The 9,662-nt window shown below is 54.0% G+C and overlaps 1 long non-coding RNA gene across 1 annotated transcript in view; it reads left to right on the plus strand.

Annotated features, from left to right (window-relative positions):
• Positions 1–3,797, plus strand: part of LOC107183563 — a 14,793-nt gene extending 10,996 nt beyond the window's left edge. The window contains exons 2-3 of the long non-coding RNA XR_001514352.1: positions 215–292; positions 3,552–3,797. This is a non-coding gene — a long non-coding RNA (uncharacterized LOC107183563). The remainder of the gene's footprint in view (positions 1–214; positions 293–3,551) is intronic.
• Positions 3,798–9,662: the final 5,865 nt, after the last annotated feature.

Below are 9,662 nucleotides of genomic sequence, written 5' to 3' on the forward strand. Positions count from 1 at the left end.
AAAATCTCTGCCTTCTATTGGAGTATTTAAACCTTTTCACTTAATATAATCATCAGCGTCATTGGGTTTAAGTCTACCACATTTCTACTTGTTTTCTATTTGCCCCATTTGTTTTTAAGTCTTTTTCCCTTCCTTCATTCTTTAGGATTAAATGTGGGATAAGGGATTTTTCACAAATATCTAATAAACTAGATCTCTTTGTTCTAATTTTTAGGAGTTGCTCCAGGATCTAGAATATGCATATTCAACTTATCACAGTCTATCTTCAAATTTATACCCCTTCACATATTATGTAAGTACCTTGCCACAATATTCTTCTGTTTTGCCTCTCCCATCCTTGTGCTGTGGTTGTCATAGATTATACTTTTCCATATAGAATATATTTTACAGTATGTTGTTGATATAGTTTTTAATAGTCAATTGTCTTTTGAGGAAATTTAAAGTTGAGAAAAAAATTATTTTAATAGGTGTTTTTAAATGCATATGGCAAAATAATGTAAACTATTTCATGCAGTATCTCAATTTATACTTTATGTTCTAACGTTTAATATACGAAATGTGTAGTATTACATATAAAACGTTATTTCCTTTATGGAACAGGTTGGGAGGGTTTACGAGTATTAAGTTTCTATTTGTATCTGGGTAAAATGAGTACACATGACATCCATGATGTAAATATATTTAGTCGTTTTTATTTTTTTAACACTTATGAACCATCTGAATGTCATGATTCTGACTGCAGATTGTCATTCTTCAAGTGGAGTTTTGTTTGTTTTTAAAACTTTTTTTTTTACATTTAGGCACATATTTGCCCTTCCCAGTACTCTTCACTCCTTTTTGTGAATCCCACTTTCCCTCTGATATCATTTTCCTTCTTGAAGAACTTTCTTCAAGAGCGCCAGCCTGCTGGTGCCCTAAACTCTTCATTTGGGAAGGTTTTTGTGTAGGCCACAGACTCCTGGATGCACAGTGCCTTCCTGTCGCTAGTTAAACGTGAGACCCGCTGACGGCGGGCGGCCGGGGCCTCCAAGGAGAACAGTGCTGTCCCGCGCGGTTCCCCTGTACCTCACACTCCTCTCCGGCTGCTTTCAAGATTTCCCCTTTCACTCCCGATTCAGCCAATTGATGATGAGGTGTCTTGGCGTGGCTCTCCTGGTGTTATCTCACTTGGAATTCGTTGGGCTTGGATTTGAAGCTTTACCGGTTTCATCAAATTGGGATGTGGCATTTCAGCGGGGCCTCCCGGAGAGAGCGCGCTGTCTTTGAGAATAAAGGCCGCTTGATGTATTATTAATGACCCCGAAACCACACTTCTTAGAGCGCTGTCCAGGAGCCTCAGCAAGCTGTTGGGAGCCTGGTGTTAATGGTGCTGCGGTGTTGGTTGGAGTCTGGGGGAGAGTCTTTGAGGCTCTCTCGGTCTCTTGGAGTTAGGATGGCACGGTCACTGCCTTTGCCCTTGGGGAGGGACACACCACACGCCGCCCTGGGTGCCAGCCCGAGTGGCGTGCGAGCTTGGGAAACGGGTCTCTCATGCAGACCCATATGCCAGGGTCCTGTGGGCTCACCACGGCCACGCAGACCTGCAAAAGCCCTGCAGGCAGGGTTGGGGGTCCTATGTTTTCTCTGGGGTCTCCCTCCCTGAGCCTCCTGGAGAGGCTAAATTGCTGGGTGAATCCATGATGAAAAAAATATCAAAATTTTATGCAAAATATTGAAGCCCTCTTGAGACCTGAGACAAAGAGAAAAACCACTAAGACTGATCCTGCCTTTATTTGGATATGTTGTCCATCAGTGATTATTTTTTTGCATTACTTTGATTTTTTTTAATATCACAGAGAAATATGATTTACCCATATTACTAAGCTTGAATTTTGCACTTGTACACTTAAAATGTATGAAAATGGTAAATACTATGTTAGTATATTTTACTACAATTTTTTTTTTAAAAAAAGGGGGAAAAAAAGCAAATAAAAAACAACGCCTCCTCTTGGCTCTGGGCTCTCCGAGGTCATTTTGCACAATAAGCGCTCATGGCGGCTTCCTCCCTCCTTCGCCCTCCGAGCTCCGCGGAGCAAAGGCGCCGTTTCATCTGGCCAGAGGCCACCGCTTGTAAAACACAAAGATAAATATTTTCTACCTCGCCTTGGGCAGCAGAATATAAACAGAAAAGATCCAGTTAGGTTTTAAAGTGAGTATTGTTCTGTTCCCCAAATGCCGTTTCTAACCCTTCTATTGTCAACCCTCCTTAATCCAGAAAATGCACCGGGGCCTTTGCTGGGGCTCCCCCGTGGCTCAGTCACTAGTCACAGCTCCTCTGGGACCGCAGTCCGTCCTCGCTAGAGCTGCCCTGGGCTGCTGTGACGAAGAGCTTCCACGGTCATCATCCCAACAGGCGTGAGGTGCCGTGGCGCTGAGTGGGCGTCAGTGACACATCGGAGGGGTGGTACACAGCCCAGAGTGTCCCTGGGACTTGCCCAGGGTCACACAGCTGGCCGGACCTCGGGCTCTGGCCCCTCCTCTCCATCCCTCCACCATAGGCACGTCCTCATGCATCTGAAGGACAGCTGTGGACATGGCTCCGGCCCAGCCCCCCACAAGGCCCCGCAGACCCACAGCAATGCATGCAACGAGGAGGCCCCGGCCCAGCCCGTTCCAGCCAGGTGACCCCCTCCTGGGGGCCTGTTTCCTCCTGCAAATGAGGTTGGGGGTATCCATGGTGGGCGGAACCCCCTGAGGACCTGAGATGCTTCTACAAGGTGGTGTGGCCTCTGCCGTGTCTGCTGTCCGTCCCCAGGGGACCCCATCTCAGTGGGGGATGGGCCAGGGTCACCTTTCCGGGCTTCCCAGCAAAACCTCTCTGCTGTCACTCCCACCCTCTGCCACGAGCAGGGGCAATTTTTGTCCCCCCCCGAATGGGAAAGTCTCTCTTACTTTTCTCTTTTGACACCGATTATTTAGCCTTCAGCGGGGACCACTTACACGAATTCACCCCCAGGCACATTGCTGATGGACCTGACACTTCGGGTCACTCCACAGGGAGCAAGCTGATGCTCGCATCTTGTGCGGCTCTGACCTTGGCGCTGCTCAGTGACCCCCAACACCCCTAGCTTCAGCATCGCCCTCGTGGGCGGGGCCTCCAGGATGTGGGATGCCTGTCCTGAGTCTCCCACCGCCCCACCTGCCGCGTGGGGAGCGGGCATCAGGCCCTCTGGCTCTCACATCCTCTCCAGGAAACAGCCGGCTGCAGCTCTGCTCCCGGGCACCATTAGCGCTTTCTCTTAGAAGGGGAATGAAGAGCCCCAAATGCAGAGAGAACACCATCCGCTGAAAGGGCGGTGCTCAAGTGGAGTGCTGAGGCCCTCGGAGGCCTCCGGCAGGGGCACCCACTCTGCGGGGCAGCTCCCAGCTAACGGTCCCCGTCAAATGCGTGTTCTTCGTGGACAACAGCAAAATTTCTTTGGCTGCGGCCGGAGGAGCAGCTGTCCACACTGTTTATCCAAATACCATTCTGGCAACATTCAGGATGTTGTGTGTTCTCCTCTTCCCTGCAGGATCTGACACTATCCGAGCGGCAGTCGGAGGCACGTGTCTGTGCGTGGCCTCCCAGGACGGCTTCCCGGCAGAGCGCGCAGAAATCCTCTCCAGGGCCCGGGGCTGGTTCCTCCGGGCCTCCCCGCCCACTCCGCCCACCCACTAAGGGCGCATCTCCGTGAACACTGAGGACAAAGACATGCGGCTTCTACTGCGTCTCCTTCCCAGTCACGCATTTCTTTTCTTTTTCTTTTTTACTTTTTAATCCTCACCCGAGGATATTTTTCCATTGATTTGTAGAGAGAATGGAAGAGAGAGGGAAAGACAGAGAGAAACACATCGATGGGTTGCCTCCTGCACACACCCCGACCAGGGCCTGCAACCGAGGTACATGCCCTTGACTAGAATCGAACCCTAGACCCTGTGGTCCACAGGCTGACGCTCTATTCCCTGAGCCAAAATTTCCTGCTACTGTGGTTCCCAGGTCGGTTTTCAAATGGTTTTGCCCATTTAATCCCCCAAAAAGAAACAAAAAAACAAAACAACAACAACAACAAAAAAAAAACAGCAGTGCCGGACAGGGACTGTGGCATGCTGCTGGCAGGGTCTTTTCAATAAAGGTGCTATGTCTTTGCCTCGGGCTCCCCTTGCTACTGACAGCTCTGGGCTTGCAGGTCCACGATGGCTTCTGGAGCCTCGCACACAGCACATATCTTGACAAGCGCCAGGGTCCAGACTCTGCCCACACGGTGGCCACAGCACACAGGGCACTGAGGCTGTGTCTCTGTTGCCTTCTGACACCCCAGTGATTCCCTGGCAGGTGAGGTACCACCCCCTCTACAGAGTGTTCAGGATCCCCAACCTGCCCCCAGCCTGCCCAGCTGGCCTCACCCTGCAGCCCCTCCCTGCGTCCCACATGCTGGTCCAAGAGGCTGCCAACCTCCAGGGGCCCACACCCTCCTCCCACTTCTGGGCCCTTACTCACTGCGCCCCCATCTCGGCCACTGCAGTCCCCCTCAGCCCATGTGTGTGATCCTCCTCTTGCTGATGTAGCAAATCGCCCCACATTTCATGGCTTACAGCACCGCGTTCTTAATCTTACCGACCGGGAGGTCAGGAGTCCGAAACGGCCTCGCAGCATCTGAATCGAGGCATCTCCAGGCTGGCTGCTCCTGGAGGGTGCAGGGGACACTCCGTGTCCTGGCCTTGTGTGGCTCTGGGGGCTGCCCACAGTCCTTGGCTCCTGGGCCCTTTATCTCCAAAGCTCATCACCACATCTTTTCTCGGACCTGCGCCCCATCTCTCTCTCTCTTCCCCTTACGAGGACCCTTGAGACGACAGCGGGCCCACCCGGGTCATCCAGGACCATCTTCCCATCTCAAGACCCCGAGTTTGACCACACCTGCCAAGTCCCTTTGGGCTCCTCCTTCACCCAAGCACAGCACGCTGCGTCCGGCCCACCCCGGCTCACCCGGTCTGTTCATGTCCACGATCCCACCTGACTTCCCAAAGCAACAGGTGAAGTGGCCGGGCAGCATTGTCAACCCCGCGTCACAGGAGACACACTGGGGTGCACCATGCTGGCTCGGGGACCCGGCCAGCACTGCAGTCAGCATGGCTGCTGCTGGGACAGCAGCATCCCTGGCCTCAAGGCAAATGACCACAAATGCAGGGGGCAGGCCAGCAGTTCATTCCGGGCCGGGTTCATGATTCTCAGCGCAGGCCTTTCACACTGGCATGAGGGTCTCACTCCTCTCCCAGGCCTGCTTCTCTCCCGGGCGGAGGACTGCCAGAGGAAAGAGCCCTGGACAAAGGGACAGCCAGCCTGGCTGCCGCCCAGCTCAACCCCTCTCAAACCCTGCAGCCTTGGGCCAAAGTAGGACATTCGGTGTCCATACACCAGCCCACACATGCTCCCGCAGGCAAATACACACACGTGAGCGGGGGGCTCCTGGGCCTCCGATCCCACCTGCTGTGGGATGCGAGCGCATGTTCTGGCCCTGGGCCTAGAGGAGGGTGGTATGTGCTCTCCTTTCTCTTCTCTGCGTGGCCCTGATCTGGATGCAGATGAGATGGAGGGAGCGGCAGCAGCCGTCTTAGACCCTGAGCTCCAAGTTCCTCGTTGAAGACCGCAGAGCAGCGAGCTCCCGGCACCGGGGCTCCTGGTGTCCTGGTGTCGTATCGCCCTGAACCACCTGATTTTGGACTGTAACTAAGAAAGAAATAAACTTCCTTGGTGCTTAAGCCACTCTCTGGGGGTTATTTTTGTCCTGGCATCCTGACTATTACAGATTGGGGCACCCAGAAGGGAGGTGCTACCACAACCAAACCAAAACCCATGTTCTGGCCTCCACAGTCCAGGGCACAGATTCACGCTCTAACAGTGATGGCGAACCTTTTGAGCTCGGCGTGTCAGCATTTTGAAAAACCCTAACTTAACTCTGGTGCCGTGTCACATATAGAAATTTTTTGATGTTTGCAACCATAGTAAAACAAAGACTTATATTTTTGATATTTATTTCATATATTTAAACGCCATTTAACAAAGTAAAATCAACCAAAAAAATGAGTTCACGTGTCACCTCTGACACGCGTGTCATAGGTTCGCCATCACTGCAGAAAACTGCTGACCCTGTGCTGTGGGAATCCCGTCATAAACATGTTCCTGTGATCCCCGGGAGGCAGACCGCATTCCGACGGCCCAGAGACGTTGGGAGAACTGGTTGGAAAAACTCAGAATGTGGGGGGGGGTATGTCGGCGGCTGCTTGCTGCCTTGGGCAAGTGATACAGGCGAGCGGTGGCGGAAGTGGCTTCGAAGAGACAGTCTCAGAGGGAGATAAGAGGCTGGCCCGGCCCCTGCACGCCCCTGCCATGAAACGCTCTCAGCCAGACAGGGAGCCAGGCCAGGGGCCGCAATCTAAACAAGGCACTATCTCCCTGCCCCAGCCTGTGGGTCCAGATAACGTCAAGGTAGCTGCTCTTAGATGAATGGGAGGAAGATGGGCCAAGAGCAGAGGCCTGGAAAGAAAAGACCAGCGTTGATAAGAATAAAAAGCCAGGTCTGGACACGATCTTAAAGTGGGGTTATATGCAAAGTGGGATAACCAGACGCCCACAGACCAGAAACCTACTAAGTGTTAGAGGGCAGCCTGGGTTTCAAATCCAAGTTGTTTTTTGACACATCCCCCCCTAAAGGAAGCTCTAGGCACCCTGGAGTATGAACACGGCCAGAAATGTGTTCCTAAGGTGAGCTGCTGCCAGGAAGGGTGACTTCCGGTGTGGGCTTAAGGAGGACAGCGGGGGACAGAGGACAAGGCGTTCCTCTAAGCGAGCAGAGGCAGGGTCAACTAGCCAGCTGAGGCTGAGTCGTGGTGACGACGCCTGCCCAGCGGTGGCGGTCTCTGTCCTGGGCCCACGGCTGCTGCACTGTTCACCTGCCCTCGTCCAAAGGCGGCCTTTCCAGCAGCCCCCCTTGCCCCTGCACCACCTGTTTTTGTCATTTATAATTTTTAGGTTCCCTGGTCATGAGGGGACTTTGCATCGCCCACAGATCCTGGACACATCTGGACACGGTGCCTGGAAGGGACATTCAGGCTGTGCCCCAGCGAAGGGGCCAAGTGTGCGCAGAGTACGGAAGGCAGAGGGTGCATGGAAACCAGGGGATCCCCAAGAGGTGGACCATGGTGGAAATTGTTAGCTGTCCGCAATGTCCATTGGACCTTTCTTTCCTTAGTAACAGAGCTCTTTGAGCTTGAGCGTGGCCCGGAGCCACCCACCCAGCATGATGTTCCTGCCTCCCTTGCAGCTAGAATGTCACCAACCTCCAGCTAATGGAACGTGAGCTGAAGTGACACGTGCAGCTTCCCAAGGAAGGGACCACGCTCTCCATTCTCTTCTCCACATTCCCTGGCTGCATGGTGGATCTGGCAGCAGACACGACTTTCCAGGTGGAAGGTTCGTGCAAGGAGCAGAATTGTTCGAAGGAGCCTGTGCCCAGACCCCAGGGAGCTGCCATGTCAGCCCTGCAGGGCTCATGTTGAAAGAAAGAAAGAGAAATGTCCTTATTTTGCTCACGGTGCCATTGGGATCTTTGTGACGGCTGCCAACCCTAGAACCTCACTAGGACAGTCACAGGGTCTCTACATGCAGGTCCCAGAGGGTAGCCCGGGGAAGGGAGAAGGGTGCCTGGTCGCGGTTTCGTTTTTGTCATTTTAGCCAGGAATATTCTGTAGCGTGATTCTCAGTTACTCCCTACATCTACCTCTCAGAGGAAGAGGCTGCATCGTCGGTCTCCATAGCAATGTGGGAAGTACTCGTAAACACGCAAACACTCATACACATGCTCGGAATCACGGCTGCTCCGGCCGACTCCCCCGGCTGTCAGCCAGGGTGAAGTGGATGATTTGCTTCTTCAGGGAGTGCTGGACGCGCTCCGGGTCCTCGGTAATTTATTCATCGGTGTCTCGGCTCTGTGGTCCGTGAAAACGGAGATCACAGTCCCTGCTTCCTCCCAAGGCTGTAGTTGGGAGTCAATGAAGCGATGCAGGTAGAGCGCTTGGCACCGTGCCTGGCACCTGGCCAGCTCGCAGGCAGGTCGCCTGCCGAGTCCTGATCCATGTGCTCGGAGCCCACAACCCCGAGCCAGAAGGCGGCCACACACTACCCGTCCAGGGGTAGCGGGGTCAGTGCCCGAAAGGGGACCGCTGAGCCCGGGCAGCTTCAGGGACATGTGGAAAGTTTATGAGGTCAGACGCAGTGGGGAGAGCCTAGAGGTGCCGGGTGGGTGGAGACGCCTTTTGTGAAGACATGGGCTGAGTGATGCCAGCGAGCGGGAGGATGCACATACTTGGGTGGGGAGGGGAGAGGTCTCCAGCCCAGCCCTGGGGAGCTGTGACCTGGGGAAGAGAAGGAGGAGCCACAAAGGTGGAGGGGGCAGCAATGAGATCCAGCAACATCCAGTCCCTGGTGTGCTGATCCCCCACCCAGCAGGTCCCTTCTAGAGCCATCGGCTTCAGAAGAGCAGGGACTGCATCAAAGTCAACCTTCTCTCCTCTGGGCCCTTGTCCCTTCAGCAGCCTCCTCACCATGTCCCGGCCACCAAGCACAGCAAAGTGACCTCTCACCCTGGTGCTGAGAGCCCTCCAGGGGCTCTGTGCCACACAGTGGGGGTTTAGTGTTCGGTGGGTGAGGTCCTTGCACACAATAGGTGCTTTTATGTTGGCCAAATCAGCCCTTAAGTCTCATGCCCTGAGTGGGCCTGGGGCTCCCAGCCTGACTGAGGGAGGGCTTAGTGGCATGGCTTGGCTTCTCGGCCACCTCTGCCAGGATCGGGGTGTCCTCAGGAAACCCCACGAAGCGGGTGCCACAGAACTGGGAGGCACTGTTCCCTTCCGTCTTCACATCGGGCTAAGACTCAAAACACAACTGTCAGATTTCAGAACATTTCACAGCAGCAAAAATAACTGCACTTGGGGAAAGCACGCAGACACTTCTCACAGGCATGTAGTCGCTTCAACAGTGTGCCAAAAGCTTCTGGAATTGACAGGTTCGGTTTGCCACGCACCAACTGTGCCTACCCTGCCAGCCTCGCGCCCCGTGGCCCCCGGCTCCCGGCACCAGGTCCTCGGGACGAGAGACACGCCGCGAACCGCTTTTGTTTGGCCTGGCCGCGCACTGATTCAAAACCACACCCTGCCCTAGTCGGTTTGGTTCAGTGGATAGAGCGTCAGTCTGCGGACCAAAGGGTCCCGGGTTCAATGCTGGTCAAGGGCAAGTACCTTGGTTGTAGGCTCTTTCTCGGCCCAGACCCTGGTCGGGGCTCATGCAGGAGGCAACCAATCGATGTGTTTCTCTCGCATCAAAGTTTCTCTCTGTCTTTCCCTCTCTCTTCCACTCTCTCTTAAAAAAAAAAAAAAATCAATGGAAAAATATCCTCGGGTGAGGATGAACAACAACATGCCCAGAGCTCACCAGGCTGGGATGCCAGGCCTGAGGTGGGTGGGGCAGCACCAGACTCACGCCTGGTCCTGTTCTGGGCACTCACTGTTGACCATCTCGCCGGAGCCTCCCGGCCTCACAGGGAAGGTCCCCCAGGTCAGAGATGGACACCGAGGCTAAGAGAGGGGCAACC

The sequence above is a fragment of the Myotis davidii genome, unplaced genomic scaffold (genome assembly GCF_000327345.1).
Source record: "Myotis davidii unplaced genomic scaffold, ASM32734v1 scaffold60, whole genome shotgun sequence".
NCBI lineage: Eukaryota > Metazoa > Chordata > Mammalia > Chiroptera > Vespertilionidae > Myotis > Myotis davidii.